Source organism: Sturnira hondurensis, unplaced genomic scaffold, assembly GCF_014824575.4.
Source record: "Sturnira hondurensis isolate 20B ecotype Veracruz unplaced genomic scaffold, ASM1482457v3 Scaffold0004136, whole genome shotgun sequence".
Taxonomy (NCBI): domain Eukaryota; kingdom Metazoa; phylum Chordata; class Mammalia; order Chiroptera; family Phyllostomidae; genus Sturnira; species Sturnira hondurensis.
The window spans coordinates 4,706,893-4,728,147 of NW_028076767.1; the positions used below are offsets into that span (position 1 = coordinate 4,706,893).

The window sequence follows — 21,255 nt, forward strand, 5'->3', positions numbered from 1 at the left end:
AATTTCACATCTTTAACTGCATTTAATCATCATAACACCTGAGGAACTGGGGGCTTAGCAGAGTTCAGTAAACACCCGCCTTTAATAAGAATCTAAAATTTAGGGCTCCTCCCGAAGAAATATGTTAGCTAAAACACTAAATGGTATAAAACCCACCAGTCCACATGAACATGAACAAAGAAATGAATAAAATAAATGTGGAGCCCTGAATGGTGTGGCTCAGTTGGTTGGGTGTCATCCCACAAAGTCAAAGTGGTTCAATTCCACTTTCGGTTTGATTCACCAGTTTGATTCCCAGTCAGGACGCATGCACGGATTGTCAGGTTCAGTCCCCAGTCAGAGTGCGTTCAAGAGGCACCTGATCTATGTTTCTTTCTTACATTAATGTTTCCCTCCCTCTATTTCTCCCTCCCTTTCCCCTCTCTCTAAAAATAAAAAAAAAACTCTTTAAAATAAACACGGAGAAAATAAAGCTCTTTCTTACAGTGGAATTACTAAATGTAGAAGAAACATTAAGTTTAGAAAAAAATCATCATTTGGCAAACATCATCAATGAATGCTGAAACTAGTCTGAAGAAAAAAGATATTCACAGAGTCTCAAGTAACTCTTCAAAAGTTGCTTTTAGTTACAAAGGGAAAAACAGTAACTGTATCAGGCAGATATCACCTTAACCAAGAGATAAAAGTTAACTTCAACAGTAATGAAGCAAATTGACACCATGTGCCTCTAATATGACGCACTGAGAAGAACCCAAAATTATTTCTCTGATAGTTCTACTAAAAATGCACTACCTGACTTAAGCATGGGAAAACATCAGATAAATTCAAATTGAGGGATATTTGACAAAATAATCTGTACTCTTCAAATATGTCAGGGTCATAAAAGACAGATTGAGGAACTGAAGAAATAAGACACAACCAAATGTTATAATGATACTACAATGGTCTCATAGGCCAGAAATTTTTTTTCTTTTGCTGTAAAGGGCATTATTACAGTATAGAAAATGGAGTAGCCAAAAAACTTATATGCATGACCCATGAATATGAACAATGGTGTCGGGATTGCCTGAGGGAATGAGGGCTGCTGGTTAGAGAGGGGCAAATGGGAAAAATTGGGACAACTATAATAGCATAATCAATAAAATATAATTTTAGAAAATAATGTACTTTTTTAGAGGATTCTAATTAAATCTACCTTTCAACATAAATACAATTACTGTGATACAAATGGGTTCAAAAAGAGAAAGATTCAAGAGAGACTGAGCAATGACTTGAATTATCTACTTCTGGAAAGGCTGTATTATTAAAATTAAAGAGATAATTGCAAAGGATTAAGAAATCTAGCAGTGAATATGATAAAAAAACAAGTAGCAACAAGGTCATTGTGTGTGTGTATCTGTTGTTTACATATTTTGTTTCTTTGCTTTTTGTTTTTAAGGATGAGATCTAGTTATGATTCTGTTGGTAAGTAAGATAATAGGGGTAAGGGGATAGAAGGATATACTGATTTTAAGATGATCAATAGGATAAGCAGTCAAAAAAAGGAGATAGAGTGAAAGTGTTCATGAAAAAAATAAGGTGAGTTTGATGTACCAATTACTCTTTAAAGATTTTATGCATATCATGCAGATGTCTTGGTCTGATATAGGTATGGTAATAATTCCACATCTCTTCCTAACAGATAAAAATAGTAATTTATAGAAAATCCTCTCAACTTCATGAACATTTTAGTCCTTTATGAAATACTTCAAGCTACCTTGACCAGTGTGAGTCAGTGGATTGGGCATCCTTCTGCAAACCCAAAGATCTCTGGTTCGATTCCCAGTCAGAACTCATGCCTGAGTTATGGGCTAGGTCCCTAGACAGGGGCCTGCAAGAGGCAACCAATCCATGTTTCTGTTACACATCAATGTTTCTGTTACACATCAATGTTTCTCTCCCTCTCTTTCTCCCTCTCTCCCCTTCTATCTAAAACTACAATCTTAAAAAAAATAAAATATTTCAACCTTTTGATAACATTATAAACCAACTTGCATACAAAATATACCAAAGACATTTCTCCAGAGAACTGTCAAATACTGAAGTGGGATGGCTTTTTCAGCAATCCCACTTCAGTGAACCATGCTTAACTGAAGTACTAAGGTTGTTTGTACAGCAGTATAGATATGGAGTGACTTAATGAGCTATGTAAATCATGATGAAATTTCATTTTGAGACTAGAAATAATTACTGCACCTTGGAGCCTGAGGTTTTTTTAAAACTGAGAATTAGGGAAAAGTTGTCTGACTAAAGCAAAAATGTTTTAACAGAAAACACAAGCTTCACTTACTGACAAAATCGACAGACTTTACACCTGCTAGAAAATGTGAAAATGTTGCCACTGTTAAAATAACAACTGCCTAAATATGTGTTTTCTTCACTCTTACTCTTTCATGTCCCTCTAAAGTTTCCTAAGAATGGATTTCTTGGAATATTGAAGATTTAAGAAATTTAACAGCTAGACATTTTTCCTTCTACCTACTTGATTATATCTGATATTACCTACTAACCTTCAGGTTTCACTTCCCGCCTTCAAAAACATCAAATAGTCGATTCTGCCGACTTAGTTTTTTTTTTTCATTAAAACTTCTACACAATCCAAATTCATGTTCCTCACCCCTAGGAGGACAGTTATATTATACATTCACTCTTTTATTTTTTAAAGATTTTATTTACTTATTTATTTTTAGACAGGGGAAGGGAGGGAGAAAGAGAAGGAGAGAAACATCAGTGTGTGATTGCCTCTCATGCACCTCCTACTGAGAACCTTGCCCACAACCTAGGCATGTGCCCTAAACTGGGAATGGAAGCAGCAACCCCTTGGTTCACAAACTGGCACTCAATCCACTGAGCCACACCAGTCACAGCATTATATTCATTCTTTAAGTAGGCACAATAATTACAGGACTAATAGAAAAATAAATGGAAGTTATCAGGAAAAGATATGTTAGATAATTAGTCAATATAAGGGATAAAAATTAAGTAGTTGCTTTTTTCTACTAATACAAATTCACATAAAATTTTAATTAAATTAGGAGAAAACCACACAGTAATATTCCAAGAGTGGAGTCTACTATGATGAGTATAAAATCTAAGAATCAACATTCAGCCTATATTCAATACTAATCTTTAAGTCAGGATGGTGACCCCCCCCAAAAAAAGGCACAATAAATAGGGCTTTTGGAGTCTGTAAATGTACAGGGTGCTGGTCATATACGTGTTTTTACTCTGTGAAAATTACTTTGTAAATATTCATCATGCTCTGTACTTAGGATTTATACACTTGCCATATACCTTAAAAAGTCAAATATGAAAAAACTTGGCCCTTAAAAGCTAATCTCCAGATTGTTTGGACTTAACTTTTTTTATGAGTCTATAATATGTAAAATAACCTTTATTTTTCAAAATTAAAGGTCTGGGAAGTAAATAATAATGCTGTTCCCCCTCAAAAAGCTACTAATTATAAATAATTCTCTTAAATCAAGATAGTTTCCTACAGAATATGAAAATTTCCTGTGAGGAAACAATTAAGAGTTTTAATATATTGGGATATTACAGGCTAGAAAAAGCTTCTTCTCAGAGGCTAAAAACCTTTCTTTAAATTTATACTCTGTACATCCACAGGTTTTTTAATAACAGAAGAAAACAAAACCACTAAATGTACATCTCTTGTAAATTTTTAGAAATCTACAATTAAAATTATAAATTGTGCTGCTGAGGTATTAGGAAACAGACTTTCAGCCAAGTCAGATTTCCTGGCAGTTAGCCATAAGCCTTCATTTTATTTAAACTTCACCCTAACTCTGACCTGGCTGGTGTGGCTGAGTGTATTGAGTGGTGGCCTGAGAATCAAAGGGTCCCTGGTTTGATTCACAGTCTAGGGCACATGCCTGGGTTGCATGCCAGGTCCCCAGTAGGGGAGGCACATGAGAGGTAAGCACACATTGATGTTTCCTTCTCTTTCTTCCTCCTTTCCCCTCTCTAAAAACAAATAAATAAAATCTTAAAATCTTTTCACCCTAATTCTTGCCCCCATTATTCTATTGCCTTACAGAGCTTTTATTTATTACAGGAGAACTTTACTGGTCAAACTGTTTAAAGTCTAGTTAGATGTAAAAATACTTTTATGATGAGACATTAGAGACTGCAGTCATGTCAACTTTATTCTAGAATACAAGTATGAAAACTACCAGTCTTCAACATTATTTGAAAGTAACTAAAGAAAAGGTTGCACTGATAAAACATTAATAAGGATCTATGAACGAGCACTTTCTTGAAATGGGGGGGAAAGTATCAACAAGAACTACAACAAAAAATCTTGAAGAGGTACAATAATGTGTGTTTACATTGGGGGAGAGATTACATGTGCTTTAAATGAGAACATGATTGAGGCATGACCCAAGTCTTCAAACACTGCAATAATAAGCCTTTTATGAACAGGACAAACAGCAAAGTCCTCATTTACAAAGGGTTGTATGACTACAAATTATTCTTGTAGTCTGTATTTGCTGTATCATAAAGAGAGTACAGGGAGATAGATTCTACACCTATACTTTGAACTATTCCTTGAAGCAAAATATTTCGCATACTTACATTTTTCCAAATATATTTTTTACTTTTTTATATATTTTTAAGATTTTATTTATTTACTTTTAGAGAGTGGGGAAAGGGGAGAAAGAGAGAGAGAGAAACATCAATGTGTGGTTGCCTCTTGCACACCCCATACTGGGGGCCTGACCCACAAACCAGGCATGTGCCTTGACTGGGAATCAAACTGGCTACTCTAACGTTCGCAGCCCATGCTCAATCCACTGAGCTACACCAGCCAGGGCCAAATATATTTTTTAAAGTACAGATATCACTAACACATATTTGTAGCGCTTACTGAAAACTTGAAATAACACAGATCTCTAACATAAACATTGAGGGAAATAGGTTTTCAAAACTAATTCAACTATACATTCTAAATCCACAAACAGTCCTGCCTATTTAAAAAAAATCAGTGTACTGCCCTAGTGGTATGCCTCAGTGGATTGAGTGCCATGGTGCCTGGGAATCAAAGGGTCACAGGCTTGATTTCCAGTTATGCCTAAGTTGCTGGCCAAGTACCCAGTAGGTACTTGGTACTCTCTCCTTCTCTCCCTCCCTTCCCCTCTCTAAAATAAATAAATAAAATCTTTAAAAAATAAATTAATTTAATTAAATAATTAAATAACAGTGTATCACAGAAGTGAGTAATGATACCAAAATGTTGACAGTACTATGTGGAAAACCTCAACCATCCTTGTCCCTCTTGACTGCTACAACTGCCTACCAGTCTTCCTGTGTCTCCTAGAGATCCTTTCTCATCCTTTTCCACCTACAAGGCAAGTATCTCCTTGAAAAATGAAAATTAGGTCATAAAATTACCCTGCTTAAAATTTTTCAAGATTTCCCATTTTCTAAGAATGAAATTCAAACTTTTCACTTTTCTACTGTGCCCTTGAAGGCCCACATGATTTGGCTCCTGCCTGCGTAACCCACTTGCCACACCCCTCTCTGCACTCTGCACTAGCCACACCAGTCTTCTTTCTGATTCTGTGAAATACCAAGCTCTTTCCTCTCTCCTGGCCTTTGCACTTTGTGTTCCTCTACCTGATATGGTCTTCCTGCAATTATTCACATATCTGGCTAATATTAATTCTTTAGATGTCACCTTGTGAGGAAGGCTCACTGACCACCTTACCTAAAGTGGTTCCCCCTAAGTACCCTGTAATATAGCCATATGGCACATGGTAATAATCTCTATTACCTTGTACGTTTATGTATTTACTATTTATTTATGATCTGTCTTCTCAACAAGTATGTAAGTGCCATTGGAGACAGGGATCCAGATACTTTGTTAATGGCTACAAGATAGTATGATAATCTCTTAACCTAACACGAATCTATATAAATCCAGTATGTAAAAGCTAGAATACAAAATGTAAGGGCTTTAACCTATTTTTGCTCAGTATCTCCTTATAACACTACTAAACAGTATTCAAATACCAGAAGACATAGAAAAACACAAGAATATTTAAAAGTCAGCAGGTATTTTTATCTTAGTTCATTTCAGGAGTGTTACAAATGCCTTCTCGTTAAATTTAGGAAGTCTCCAAACGTATTTTAACTGCTTCCCTATAGAAAAGCACTAGTCTGAGTTGCCTCCCTGGAGGGCTAAGTAGCCTCCCCACCTCCTTCATTAAGTTTACTTGGCAACATTAGGTTCATCACAGCATATAATTTGCTTCACATACAGCTCTTATGTTTTATAGCCAGTTTTTTTTCACCTGCAACTTTTTCAAAAAGGTGAGAAAATTTCCCCAAAACACTACAAAAGAAAATATCTAGAAATGATAGGATGAAGTTGATCTAAATTATCTATACTTCTCCCTAAAGAAATATAGTCATAGAACACTGAAACCATGCCCTCACTGGTACGGCCAAGTGTTGGCCTGCCAACTGAAAGGTCACCAATTCAATTCCTGTCCAGGGTGCATGCCTGGGTTGTGGGTCAGGTTCCCATTTGGGGGAATGCAAGAGGAAACTGATGGATATTTCTCTCACACATAGATATTTCTCTCCCTATTTTTCTCCCTTCCCTCTAAAAAGTAAATAAAATCTTTAAAACAAAAACAAAACATTGAAACCAGAGAATCATTTTCTATTATTATTGTGATCTGCTAAAACTACATTGTAGAACAAAAGTTTTCAAGTTTATGTCCTGGCCAGTATGGCTCAGGTGTTTGGAGCATCATCTCATAAACCACATGGTTGCAGGTTCAACTCCCAGTGAGGGCACAAGCTTAGACTGTGGGTTTGACACCCAGTTGGGGTGTACACAAGAAGGGAACCAATCAGTGTTCTCTCTCACATCACTCTTTCTCTCCCTCTCTCTAAAATCAATAAGCATGTCCTTGAATGAGGTAAAAAAAAAAAGTTGTCAAGCTTAGTGAAACACAGTATTTTTTAGCAGAAAAATTACTTACTAAACTTGTTCCCAACCTTAGTATAATAAAGATTTATCAATAAAAGTTTCATGCTCAGGGAAACTGTAAGGCATTTATCTTAAGAGAACATATTGTTCCTGCATCTGTAAAACCCAAAAAATTCAAGCATACATTATCTGTTATGAACCATTTAATACATATCATAAAACAAATTACCTAATAATAAAACTGGAACTTTTTCCTACATCTCTTTATGAGATCCTCTGCCTTTTATTATTTGCTTTTCATTTCCAGTGTTTCCTCTTATCTGATGTAAATTCCGTGGTCAGACTACATAACAGGTGTGCCAAAATAAAACAAAAAAAAGTGGCCAAATGAAAGAACAGCTCAAAGCTCCAGAAAAAATACAACTAAGCAACAAAAAGATAGCCAACCTATTGGATACACAGTTCAAAACACTGGCTATCAGGATGCTCCAGGAACTGTACTGCAACAGTACTGCAAAAAAAGGCCCAGGGAGCAATGAAGATTGCATTATGTGAAATAAAGAAAAATCTACAGGGAACCAAAAGTGAAGGGAAGGAAACCAGGATTCAAATCAAGTGTTTGGAGCAGAAAGAAGAAAGAAACATTCAACCACAACAGAATGAAGAAACAAGAACTCAAAAAAATGAGAAGAGGCTTAGGAACCTCCAGGACATCTTTAAACATTCCAACATCCAAATCATAGGGGTGCCAGAAGGAGAAAAGGAAGAATAAGAAGTTGAAGACTTTTGAACAAATAATGAAGAAGAATTTCCCCAATTTGGCAAAGAAAATAGACTTTCAGTAAGTCCAGGAAGCTCAGAGAGTCCCAAAGAAGTTGGACCCAAGGAGGAACACACCAAGGCACATCATAATTACATTAGCCAAAATTAAAATGAAAGAGAGAATCCTGGAAGCAGCAAGAGAAAAGGAGACAGTTACCTACAAAGGAGTTCCCATAAGACTATCAGCTGATTTCTCAAAAGAAACCTTGCAGGCAAGAAGGGGCTGGAAAGAAGTATTCCAAGTCATGAAAGGCAAGGACCTACATCCAAGATTACTCTATCTAATAAGGCTATCATTTATAATAGAAGGGCAGTTGAAGTGCTTCCCAGATAAAGTCAAGTTAAAGGAGTTCATCATCACCAAGCCCTTATTATATGAAATGTTAAAGGGACTTATCTAATAAAAAGATAAAAAACATGAACAGTAAGATAACAACAAACTCACAAATATCAACAACCAAACCTAAAAAAGAAAACAAAAATAGCCCTGGCTGTTGTAGCTCAGTGAATTGAGCACGGGCCTGTGAACCAAAGGATCGAGGTTCGATACCCAGTCAGGACACATGCCTGGGTTGCAGGCCAGTTCCCAGCAGGGGACACACAAGAGGCAACCATACATTGATATTTCTCTCCCTCTCTGCTTCCCTTCCCCCTTAAAGATAAATAAATAAAATTATTAAAAATCTTTTTTAAAAATTTAATTTAATTTAAAAATAAAAAACAGGCCCTGGCTAGTGTAGCTCAATGGATTGAGCGCAGGCCTGCAAACCACACGATCGTGATTCGATTCCCAGTCAGGGCACATTCCTGGGTTGCAGGCCAGTTCCCAGCAGGGGACTCATGAGAGGCAACCATACATTGATATTTCTCTCCTTCTCTCCTTCCTTTCCTCTCTAAAGATAAATAAAATATTTTAAAAAATAAAAATTAAAAATTAAAAAAAATGAATAAATAAAAAAAAATAAACAAAAATGAAAATGAACTAAGCAAACAACCGGAACAGAAACACAGAAATGGAGGTCACATGGTGGGTTATCTATGGGGAAGGGGAGGGGGGTACGAAGGAAAAGGCACAGGGGATAAGTAGCATAAATGGTAGGTAGAAAATAGACAGGGGAAGGTTAAGGATAGTATACATAACGGAGAGGCCAAAGAACTTACATGTACAACCCACAGGCATGAACTAAGGTGGTGGGGAATGCAGGTGGGAAAGGGTATGTATGGCAAAGGGGAATTAATTAATTAATTAATTAATTCTGTGGTCAAAGTAGATGTGGCCAGATACTTCAAAAATTCCAACTATCAAGAATTAAAAGTAGTGAAAGGAACATGGCTGGTAATTACAACCCTAAACAGTATCAGCAAGCTTTCACATGCATAACTCTGTTCTGGACTGTTGCTTTCATTATTACTTCCTTAACTACCTATACTCCTCTCAGAATCCTTACCCCCACAAAGGATGATACACATTAGCCAGATCTCAAGTCTTCAGAATTGTATACAATAATTGAGCCAATCTTAAATGGGGCAGCAGAATATATATATACAACAAATAACCTAACCTTCACCACCCTCAGCTCATCCAGGAGCTTAGTAGGATGACAGAGGATTTACTCAGGTTGCTGAATTTTCCCCTCCTCATTTTTTATACAGTTAAGCTCACTTGACTAGGTCTGTTAGCTTCTGTCCCTTGCTTTTTAGGGTCAGCTCACACCTTTACCACAAATTAAGTCACCATGCCTTGGCCACCTGGCACCTCTTCTAAAGAATATCTCCATAATTAGGCCAGTTCCCTTAACCCAATCTCAAGAGAACTGTACTACATGTCTGTCCCACCACAATGATTTGCCCATTGCCAAATTACTACTATCTTTTGTTTTGTTACTGCCTATATGCATTTTGTGTACCTTATTTCAAACTTGGATTTTTTTAACCCAGACAACAGTTGAGCATGCACTACTGTATTTATGGTCTTACTCCTATAACAGGGTAAATTTGACAGACATTGGTACCATGACTCCTACTTCTTCATACCCTAACACAGTTAGGGTATTCATATTCAATGTATATCACTTGGAAAGAGAAGTGACCAAGCATTAGTACTCTTTCTGTTAATGAATCAAATACAGTCATACCTCAGTATTTATTGGCTTCAGAACTCATCAAACCCTGTACTCGACACATTTTGACAAGAAAAAAACATTTTTCAGCACTTGGTGCTTGCTCAGGATTCGTCGCACTTGCTGGAACTTCTGTATGAGTCATGTTGCTCCACAAGAGAAAATGCTTCATCATTCAGTACTCATCAGTTTTGGCACTCGTCACAAGTTCCGGAACAAATTAACAATGAGTATGGAGGTACCACTGTATTCTTACTACATAGCTGATGTGAAGATATTAGTTTATCCTAACTTTATTACTTTGCAGAAAACAATTCACAGAATTTCAAAGATATAAGGCATCTCAGTGTGATCAACTCTCTCTTACAACACAAAGATGTCTGGAGAGAAAATCTGATTGAGTAGAGACTTTCAGAAGTCAAGAATACCTCCCTGGATGGTGTGGCTCAGTGGACTGAGCACCAGCCTGAGAATCAAAGGGTCACAGGTTCGATTCCCAATCAGGGCACATGCCTGGGTTGCAGTCCTGGTCCCCAGTAGGGAGCGCCGAGAGGCAACAGCACATTGATGCTTCTCTCCCTCCTTTCCCCCTTCTTTCCCCTCTGTCTAAAAATAAATAAAATCTTTAAAAATATATCTATACCTTAGCTTGAATTCCAGTTCTGCCACTTTCTAAGCAGATGGTTTTGGGTAATTTATTTAACTTCTATGCACCTCAGTTTCCTCATCAATGAAAAAATTATATATATTACAGCAAATCTAATGTAAGGTTCATATAAAATAAAGTAAAAATCTTAGCATAATGCCTGTCCAAGAGGTATTAAATAAATAATCCAGTAAGTAATTAGCTATTATTAGAAGTATACACCATCAGACAAAGTACTTAGTCTGTTAGTCAGCTTTTCTAATTCTAAAGTAGGAAAAATAGGGGGTAGGTGGAGGAAGAAAGGGTATGAGGGAATAAATGATGATGGAAGGAGATTTGACTTGGGATGGTAAATACACAACACAATATACAGATGACATATTATAGAACTGTATACCTGAAACCTACATGATTTAACCAATAATGCCCCAATAAATTCAATAAAAAAGTAAATAAATAAAATAGGAAAAATACCTACCTTTCAGCTACTTTGATTAGAGAAAAGCATATGTAAAAATACTTTGCATTGATTGATACACAGTAGACATTCATAAAGAGGGATGTTACTGTTATTAAACAATAGCTATTTCATTTTTTAGTTACAACAGCACTACTGTAGTCCTCTGTATTCAAGTATTACTTTATTAATATCACATATTTTTGGTAAATCTTTTATACAACAGGTTCCCTCACACGGTACTGAAATATTCATTAGCTATAGAAATTTACTGTTTCTCCTACATAATTCTCAAGATAATTACTGAGGACATGACTCAGTTGTATCTCACAGAAATCTCTCTAGACACCTTAAATAGATGCCATCTTCTACACAACAAATTCTCTAATTATTGCCATAAATAAGTAAAATGAGCTGAAAAAGATTTCAGGAATCAGCTCACGTAAATGACAGAATGAAAAATGCAACTCACAGTAATTTTAGTACTATTTTAAACTTCCTATATTGTCATTCATTTAAACACTGTATAAACTTCCTATATTGTCATTCGTTTAACTGTTCAGAGTTCTCTTTTCAAATACAATTCTTTACATTAAGTAATAGCCCCACAACTTTCCAATATCAAAGTTATTATTTAACAATGTCTGACCTCCTAAACCTACAAGAGCTTAAACAATCAAAGAATGGTATGCTTCTTTGCAGCCTATACCAGTACAGAGATCAAAGGCAAGGGCAACAAAGCCAGATAAAGCTGGGACAATTTGGGTGAAGAGAAAAAGACAACGTATCCCATATTTTGCGGTATATAATGAGCACTCACATTTTTGGCCCAAACTTCCAGGAAAAATATCTTTCATTTTAATTTTTTAACTCAATCATTTATTTATATTTAGATAGTTAGTTTTTGTATTACAGAGGAATTTTAACATTTACCTATTTTGCATACAGCAATCATTATTGCTTTCTAGAGTTAGTTTTAACACATAAGCATAAATAGAATTAAAAACATTTATTTAGATATGGAATTAGTACTACCCACATATAATGAGCATTCTCATTTTCCCCTCAAAAACTTGGGCAAAAAAAGTGCACATTATATATAGCAAAATGTAGACAGAAGAAATTAAGTAAATTACTTTTTCTCCCTCCTCCCTCAGACTTCATCCAACCCTGTCCCTTTACATTTGCTATCATTTTTCTTTCCTATATCTGTACCAATCCTGTGAAAGATGACTATTATGGAGAGCTAGAGTGACAGAAATATACCAGTTAATTCTATGTATTCCCATATACTAACTGCAGAGAATAAATAGGTTCTAACTCAAACTTATTCTGAATATATTAATGAGTACACATGCTCAGGCACTTTAAAATATTAATATTAGTCATCATTTTACTTATTTAATGTTCCCCAATTATAAGCTAGAAACCCAAATAACTAAGGTTCTTTGAAATTTTTTAATTAATAGATAAGGCTCAAAAAAATAGATAAGGCTCTATGCCCTGGCTGGTGTGGCTCAGTGGATTGAGTGCTGGCCTGCAAACTGAGAAGTCACTGGTTTGATTCCAGGTCAGGCCACAAGCCTGGGTTGCTGGCCAGGTTCCAAATAGAGATGAGTGAGAGGCAGCAGATCCATGTACCTCTCATAAAATGATGTTTCTCTCCCTCTCTTTCTCCCTCCCCTCCCCTCTCTCTAAAGGTAAATTTAAAAAACCTTTTTAAAAACAAAATAAAATAATAGATATACCTTTAAACTAGAGCTAAAACCGCCTGGGTTCCCAACTTCAGCAATTTTATTTTTTTTCCACTTTTTAAAGATTTATTTTTTTGTTTTTTTTCATTTTTTATTTAATTATTTTTCAAGTACAGTTTTCTATTACTCCCATCCCATCCCACCCCCATACTGCCCCCCTCCCTCCAATTTCCACCCTTCTCAGTTGTTGTCCATGTATCCTTTATATAGGTTCCTCTAAATCCCTCCCCTATTTCCCCTGAAATTCCCTCCCCTCTTCCCCCTGGTCACTGTCAGCCTGTTCTCTATTTCAGTGTCTTTGGTTATATTTTGCTTGCTTGTTTGCTTTGTTGTTTAGCTTCCTGTTAGAGGTGAGATCATATGGTATTTGTCCTTCAACACCTGGCTTATTTCACTCAGCATAATGCTTTCCAGTTCCATCCATGTTGTTGCAAAAGGTAGGAGCTCCTTCTTTCTTTCTGCAGCATAAAATTCCATTGTGTATATGTACCATAGTTTTTTGATCCATTCATTTACTGACGGGCACCTAGGTTGCTTCCAACTCTTGGCTATTGTAAATTGTGCTGCTATGAACATTGGGGTGCATAGGTTCTTTGGGATTGGTGTTTTAGAGTTTTTTTTTTTTTTTTTTTTGGTGTTTTAGAGTTCTTAGGATACAATCCCAGCAGTGGAAATGATGGGTCAAAAGGCAAATCCAATTTTAGTTTTCTGAGAAAATTCCATACTGTTTTCCATAATGGTTGTACCAGTCTGCAATCCCACCAACAGTGGACCAGAGTCCCCTTTTCCCCACACCCTCTCCAACATTTGCTGTTTATTGCTCTGTTTATGATAGCCATTCTCACCGGTGTAAAGTGGTATCTCATTGTGGTTTTAATTTGCATCTCTCTGATAGCAAGCGATATTGAGCATCTCTTCATGTGTCTCTGGATCCTCTGTATGTCCTCCTTGCAGAAGTGTCCGTTCAAGTCCTTTCCCCATTTTTTAATTGCGTTAGTTTTCTTAGAGTGAAGTCGTGCCAACTTCAGCAATTTTAAATAACTGATATTAATCACCTACTTACAACAATCAAAAAATATCTATTATGAGATTTCAGAAGTATATTAAAAAAAGTATTTACTTCCAAGAAGTATTTCAAATTAACAGTCCCTACATGATACTTTTCACTACTCAAATAGGATACTTTTTCTACTTGGAATTCAGTGATTAAAAGACAACCTAGCTATACAAGCATCAATAGAGAATAACAGTTAGAACCATGGGCTGCCTTTATCTATTATATCTCTGCCTGTGTCTATATTCCAGCTCTACTAGCTGTGTTGCCTTGGGCAAGTTTAATGCCTCTGTACCTAAAATTCCTCCTATTTATTTTTTTAAAGATTTTATTTACTTTCAGAGAGAGAGAGAAACATCAATGTGAGAGAGAAACGCCAGCTGCCTGCCTCTCCAACACCCTCAAACAGGGACATGGCCCACAACCCAGGCATGTGACCTGACTGGGAATTGAACCAATGACCTTTCAGTTCACTGGTCAGCACTCAATTCTCTGAGCCACACCAACCAGGGCTAAAATTCCTCATCTTTAAATAAAGATAATAGTATTTACTTTGTACTATTATTGAATTAATTTATGTACAACACTAAGAATAGTTCTGAGGGGATCAAATTATCTAAACATTAAAAAAAACTATAGACCTACATACTATAAAATAGAATTTTTGGTAATTGTTAATATGATGAAGGTTTTTCTCAGATAACATAAATCTAGAATGCCATAATGAAAAGATAACAATTTTTTAAAGTCTGTATTTATTTCCTTTTTAGAGAGAGGGGAAAGGAAAGAGAGGATGAGAAATATCAATGTGTGAGAGATACACTGATCAGGTGCTTCTCACATGCCCCCAACTAGGGAACCTGGCCCACAACCCAGGCACATGTCCTCACTGGCAATCAAATGAGCAATCTTTTGGTTCACAGGTGAGCACACTCAATCCTCTGAGCCACATCAGCCAGGACAAGATAAACAATTTTGATGAGAGAAAATAATTTTTATTACATATCATCTTCAAATCAATAAGAAACAAATCATTAGAAAAATTTGTCAACTGGCCAATAAGCATAAGATTAAAAGCCCAGCTTCATTAATTAAAGTCCTGCACACTAAAACAAAACACAATGGTTTTTGCTTTGGCAAAAATTGAAAAGATTGATATTATACAGTATTTGAAAAAGGTATATGAAAATGGAAATTCTGGACTTCTGGCCAAGATGGAGGCGTAGGTGGAAACACTGTACCTCCTCCCACAAGCAAATTTAAGGACAACAAAGATTTAGAAACAAACACCAAAACAGACAGAAAATTGAACTCTACCGAAGTCCGACAACAACCAACCATTCAGCCAGACCATTAAGAGAGGCAGAGTTGGCAGCCAGCAGCGAGGAAAAAGCAGTGGCTGACAGACCAACCCAGGTGCACAGGCAGCAGCTGGCAGATCCCAGGCATGGGATGGCAAAAGGCAGACCCAGTGAGGGTGCAAGGCAGCTGGCTGACCACGGTCACACATTTACACGCAGATAAACCAGGTGAAAAAATGGACAGTGAGACAGACCACGCAACACAGGGCCCTAATGATGGAAAATAAAGCCTAAAAGCACCAATTGAAAAAAGTTTTGGAGGTTGAGATGCCAAAAGAACCTCCCAGCCTCACAGGAGAGTTTGTTGGAGAGATCCACGGGGTCCTAGAACATACACAAGCCCACCCACCCGGGAACCAACACCAGAAGGGCACAATTTGCATGTGGGAAGTGGCAGAGGGGGCCGAAATCCAAGAGAGAGGAGAACAAACACCATTGCTCCCTCTCTGACTCCGCCCCCAGTAACAATCCAGCCACTGGGTTGACCCACCCTGGTGAACACCTAAGCTTTCACCCCTCATACGTAACAGGTGTGAACAGACCAAAACATTATGGCTCAAGCAGAACAACTCAAAGCCCCAGAGTCAATACTCCTAAGCGACCAAGAGATAGCCAACCTATCAAATGCACAGTTCAAAATACTGCTGATCAGGATACTTATAGAACTGGTTGGTTTTAGTCACAAATTAGATGAAAAAATGAAGGCGACACTAAGTGAAATAAAGTAAAATGCACAGGGAACCAATAGTGATGGAAAGGAAACTGAGACTAAAATCAATGGAGTAAACCAGAAGGAAGAAAGAAATATCCAACCAGAAAAATATGATTAAATAAGAATTCAAAAAATGAGGAGAGGCTTAGGAACCTCCAGGACATCTTTAAAAGTTCCAATATCCAAATGATAGGGGTACCAGAAGGGGAAGAGGAAGAGCAACAAGTGGAAAACTTATTTTCCACTTGTTGAAAAGGAGAACTTCCCCAATCTGGCAAAGGAAATAGACTTTCAGGAAGTCCAGGAAGCTCAGAGAGTCTCAAAGAAGTTGGACCCAAGAAGGAACACACCAAGGCACATCATAATTACATTAGCCAAGATTAAAATGAAGGAGAGAATTCTAGAAGCAGCAAGAGATAAGGGGACAGTCACCTACAAAGGAGTGCCCATCAGACTGTCAGCTGATTTCTCAAAAGAGACCCTACAGGCAAGAAGGGGCTGGAAAGAAGTATTCCAAGTCATGAAATCCAAAGACCTACAGCCAAGATTGCTTTATCCAGCAAAGCTTTCATTTAGAATGGAAGGACAGATAAAGTGCTTCCCAGATAAGGTCAAGTTGAAGGAGTTCATCATCACCAAGCCCTTATTATATGAAATGCTAAAGGGACTTATCTAAGAAAAAGAAGATAAAAATATGAACAATATGAACTGTAAAAATACAGCAAACTCATAGTTATTAACAACCACACCTAAAACAAAAGCAAACTAAGCAAACAGCTAGATCAGGAGTGGAGCCACAGAAATGGAAATCACATGGAGGATTAGCAACAGAGGAGTGGGAGGAGGCAGGGAAGGTACAGAGAATAAGTAGCATAGACGGTAGGTAGAAAATAGACAGGGGGTAGGGCAAGAATAGTATGGGAAATGTAGAAGCTAAAGAACTTATGAAACATAGATATAAACTAAAGGGGGGAATGGGGGAGGAGGTATGCAGGGTAGAGGGAAATGAAGGGGGGAATAGGACAACTGTAATGGCATAATCAATAAAATATATTTTAAAGAAGAAAATGGAAATTCTGACATACTACTGATGGAAATAGAAGGGGAGGAAATTTGGAAGTTCATATCAAAATTTAAATATGCAAATTATTTGACCAAAGAATTTTATTTCTAGAATTATTCTGTATGAATAACCACCAAAATTTGTGTATGATATACATAATTCCACCTTCATTTAAAAGACAAACTAGCAAAAGGTTAAAGGGGGCCACATATATAGTGATGGAAGATGATCTGACTTTGGGTGGTGGGCACACAATGTAATATATCAATCATGTATCATAGAAATGTACACTTGAAACCTATATAATCTTATTAACCACTGTTACCCCAATAAATTTAATTTTAAAAAATAAAATAAAAAGCAAACTTTAATTATACAAAACTGTTTATTTATATAACACATACCAAAAAACTATGTAAGTTTTAACATCAATCTATTAACAATGGTTACATCTAGACAACGGGATTAGAAAAAGCAAAGAAGGAAAGGGTCTTTTAATTTTTATTATCATTTTAAAATGTTTTTTATAGTGATTTTGCATTACAATCTTGGAAATATTTTTAAAAGAAATAAAGTCAAAGTATAAAACCAAATAAAAAAGTGTTAAAATCAAAAGCAAAGTCAATACAAATTTATTTTATTATTTCCTCCAGTCATCATTGGTCCCATTTCCCACATCCCTTTTCTAAATAGAGAGATCATATTTCCTAGAGGTTGGAGGAGAACATAAAACTGAATAATGAGTTGTAAATAGAAGTGATGTGAATCTCTTCTGGGCAGAACACATAACTGTCATGTAAGATTTTCTTACACTTTATTTTACCTCTGGCACACAAACCGGCAGCATTCAAGATGGGGACATTCTACCATCCCAGATCCCTAAATTATGAGCAGAGTAACCAGTCCTCAATGGATATATAGCATGAACAAGAAATAACCATTGCTATATTAGAATAACCTAGCCTATCCAACTGATAAACTTCCATAAACCATGATTTAACACGCTGGCTTTTCCGTGCAAATAACTAGAATTTAATCTGTTTACAATTAATGAATTTAATCAATTGTCATTAACATGGTGAGGTGAAGCTTTTCAGTGCACAAATCTAAGCTGACTTAATATAAATCTAAGATTACTGTTTTGCTCTCAGAAAGAGGACTTAACAGCAAGGATCAGTTAACCTGAATTTTTCATATACCTAAGTAAGTGGGTAAAACACTGCTTACTGGAGAAGAGCTGGATAAATAGAAAAACTTAGTGCTAAAGGTTAAACTGAATTTATAGATCAACATTTCATGACATTTCATCAAGCTAACACATTGGGTTAGCCAAAAGAAAAAATAATTAAATATCTCACAAAAATTATCTCCCACAAAAAATTTTGTTTCAATAAGTAACATGAGTAATTTCACCTCTCCATTATCATTTGGCTGTTTCTAATCTTACCTTTCTTGTCATCATAATATAGCCCTTTGTGTAGTAACTAAATATAAAAAGTTACTTTTGCACTAGACTGATCCATAGGGATTCTAATCACTAACAACAGATGGAAACATTAAAAACTTATCCTCAACTAAATTATGTCATCATCACTCTTCTGATCTAACTGGTGTTTATTCTCAAAACTGAAGCTTTGAATCTTCAGTGAAAATTTTTATTATCCATCAACATTTGAGTAATAAACACAAAACCTAAAACATCCATTGTGATTTACAACCAAATAAGAGACCATAACTAAGGCATAGTTCAGTCTGAGCAAGTAATACTAGATGATTAAAATGCCAGTAAGATTTTCACATGCCTAAAATATTCCAAGTATTTTATACCTTCAGGCAACACAGTATATATCATATTAATGCTCTGCTCTGGAACTCCAGAGCTCAGTTTTACTCATCTGTAAAATAAGGAAAAACATAATAGTATGAATCAGTCTGTTTAGAGATTAATAAGATCACAGAGTAAATATGTAAGGCACTTATTGCCCTGGCTGGTGTGGCTCAGTGGATTGAGCAAGGGCCTGTGAACCAGAGGACCGTGGTTTGATTCCTGGTCAGGGCACATGCCTGGGTTGCGAGCCACTCCCCGGCAGGGGACGCATGGGAGGCAACCGCACATTGATGTTTCTCTCCCTCTCTCCATCCCTTCTCCTCTAAAGATAAATAAATAAAATCTTAAAAAAATATATATATATATGTAAGGCACTTACGAATATACAGGGTGGAGAAAAAATAGGTTTATAGCTGTTTCTACAGAAAACAATATAATAATTAATAAATAATAATACAAGAATAAACTGTTTCATGTACTTACAACTGTAAATCTACTTTTGCCCCACCCTGTATTAAAGGCTCAAGAAATGCTCATGGGTCGCCCTACTTATCCCCCGATATATCAATTGACTCACTAATTGCAGCCACAATTAAATTACATAAAGTATCTTAAGTCTAACCTTGTCCAAAACATTTGATTTTCAGAATTTTAAATTATTTGTAAGGTTTAAAGCACAATAAGAATTCAGGAAGACAGAGATCAGCAGATGTGGTCAAAAGTAATAGGGGGCAGACTATGTAGAATATTTTGAATGATTATGACTTTTATTCAGAGATGGGGAGGCACTGGAGAGTTTTAAGTAGAGGAATGTCATGATTTGACTTATGTCTGAACAGGGTGACCCAGGGTAGATATTGAAAAGGAACTGTAATAAAAGCAAAGGTTTTAGAGAAAACATAGACTACTCAAAAATATCAAGTGAGCTCAGGCTCATGTGGCTCAGTAGATTAAGCATTGGCCTGAGCATTGGCCTGAAAACCGAGAGGGTGCCAATTCACTTCTCCATCAGGGCACGGGCCTGGGTTATGGACCAGGTCCCCAGTTGGGGTTGTGCAAGAAGCAAGTAATCAATGTTTCTCTCTCACATGGATGTTTCTCCCTTTCTCCCTGCTTTCCCCTCTTTGTAAAACTAAAAATAAATAAAATCTTATTTACATATTTATTTTTAAAGAAGGGGAAAGGGAGGGAGAAACAGAGAGAGGAAAACATCATTGTGTGATTGCCTCACCTGCACCCCCAACTTGCAACCCAGAAATGGGCCTAGACTGGGAAATAAACCAGTGACCCTCCAATTCACAGGCCAGCACTCAATCCACTGAATCACACCAGCCAGGGTAAATAAAATCTTTAAAAAAAAAAAGTGGGGACTTCTGGCAAGGATGGAGGCGTAGTTAGATATACTTTGCCTCCTTACACAACCAAAAGAAGGACAACAACAAATTTTTAAAATATATATGCCCTGGCTGGTGTGGCTCAGTGGATTAAATGATGGCCTGCAAACCACAGGGTCATCAGTTTGATTCCCAGTCAGGGGTGCAGGCCAGGTCCCCAGCAAGGGCATACAAGAGGCAACCACACATTGATATTTCTCTCCCTCTCTTTCTCCCTCCATTCTCCTCTGTGTAAAAATAAACAAAATCTTTTAAAAAAAGAACCATAATGAATTATCTTCTCACATCTGTCAGAATGGCCAACAATAAATCAACAAACAACATGTGCTAGAGAGGATGTGGAGAAAGGGGAACCCTTTTGCACTGTTGGTGGGAATGCAGATTGGTGCAGCCACTGTGGAAAACAGTATGGATATACCTCAAAAAATTAGGAATGGATCTGCCTTTCAATCCAACGATCTCACTTCTGGGAATATATCCAAAGGAACCCAAAACATTAATTCTAAAAAACATAAGCACCCTCAGGCTCACTGCAGTGTTATTTATAATTGTCAAGATATGGAAGCGGCCCAAGTGTACATCAGTAGATGGAGTTGATATAATAACTATGGACTCAGGCTAATGTGGCTCAGTGAATAGAGTGCTGTCTTGCAAAACGAAAGGTTGCAGGTTCAATTCTCTGTTGGGGCACATACCCGCATTGTGGGCCAGGTCCCTGGCTGGGGGCATGAGAGGCAACTGATGGATGTTTCTCTCCCTCTCTCACTCCCTTTCTCTCTCTAAAAATATATAAATAAAATCTTACCCAAAAAAACAATGGGACATTTACACAATGGAATACTATTTGGCTGTAAAAAAGAAAAAAGTTTTACCCTTTGTGACAGCATGAATGAACCTGGAGAAAATTATGCTAACTGAAATAAGCCAGTCAGATAAAGACAAATACCTTATGACTTCACTCATATGTGGAACCTAATGAACCAACTGAACTAACAAGAAAAATGGGGACAGATTCATAGATAGAGAGTAGCATGACAGCTGGTAAGG

At 36.7% G+C, this 21,255-nt stretch overlaps 1 protein-coding gene and 1 long non-coding RNA gene across 3 annotated transcripts in view; one reads left to right on the plus strand and one right to left on the minus strand.

Moving 5' to 3' along the window:
* Positions 1 to 21,255, minus strand: part of BMPR2 (bone morphogenetic protein receptor type 2) — a 149,532-nt gene that overhangs the window by 116,756 nt on the left and 11,521 nt on the right. The window lies entirely within an intron of this gene.
* LOC118985222 (uncharacterized) lies at positions 1,106 to 20,418 on the plus strand. The gene is made up of 3 exons (XR_005066076.1): positions 1,106 to 1,854; positions 19,852 to 19,864; positions 20,374 to 20,418. It is a non-coding gene; the product is annotated as an uncharacterized LOC118985222 (long non-coding RNA).